The sequence below is a fragment of the Ptiloglossa arizonensis genome, unplaced genomic scaffold (genome assembly GCF_051014685.1).
Source record: "Ptiloglossa arizonensis isolate GNS036 unplaced genomic scaffold, iyPtiAriz1_principal scaffold0023, whole genome shotgun sequence".
Taxonomy (NCBI): domain Eukaryota; kingdom Metazoa; phylum Arthropoda; class Insecta; order Hymenoptera; family Colletidae; genus Ptiloglossa; species Ptiloglossa arizonensis.
In genome coordinates, this window is record NW_027478393.1 from 2,143,083 (window position 1) to 2,143,950 (window position 868).

Below are 868 nucleotides of genomic sequence, written 5' to 3' on the forward strand. Positions count from 1 at the left end.
ATGGTCGAGAAAGCGCGGACAAGTGTCATGCCGGTCTTTTCGAGAAAGCGCCTATCGTTACTATTCATATCGAGAAAGTACGTACGAACGCCGGTTTCATCGATCTCAGACACCCGTATTTCAATCTTTGCTCGTGTCGTCCCAAATGCCCTCTCTCGACGGAGAGGAGCCGACAATTTTAGTTTAAAACAATTTATACAATCGCTCGGACTGTAAGAGTTGATGCATAGTAAAGTACGATTATACACGTTCGTGTATAAAAGTCTATCAGCGTCGCTTTGACGCGTATACCACATAAGAGCCATTCGGTCAAAGACACCGACTCGTGGTACTGCTGTATAGAGAAATAGTAGCGGAACGAAACACGGTGCGAAAACAGTTGAGAAAATCTCAAGGAGCGATGACTGCTTCTCGACCGAGGTCGAAGAATAGCCAAGCGCCCGACGCTGCCTCGACCGGTCGCCCGTACCGTTCGGTCTCTTATAGGTACCGAACGGCCGGCCGGGACGCCGGCGACGCACGGTCCACAGCACGCGCGCTTACGGGGGAAAACCGCCGCAACGACAGACCGCCCGGGCGACCCGCTGGAACTTAGACGGAAAAACACATTCCGAACAAATCACGATACAGCGCACTACGACGAATCGAACAAAGAATAAATGAAACATATATGTTAGTAGCATACCACAGGACGAATAAATACAAATATTTAATAATTTCAGGGCCGTATTGCATCCCGGTCACATCGGTCCGGAACGAAAATTTCGAGCTATCCACACGTTAGGCACACCACCGTGTAGCTGGCATGCTAAAACACGCTGCTGTGTGCTCAAAGTGTACGGTCGTCGTGTCCGTTCTCGAGATAATA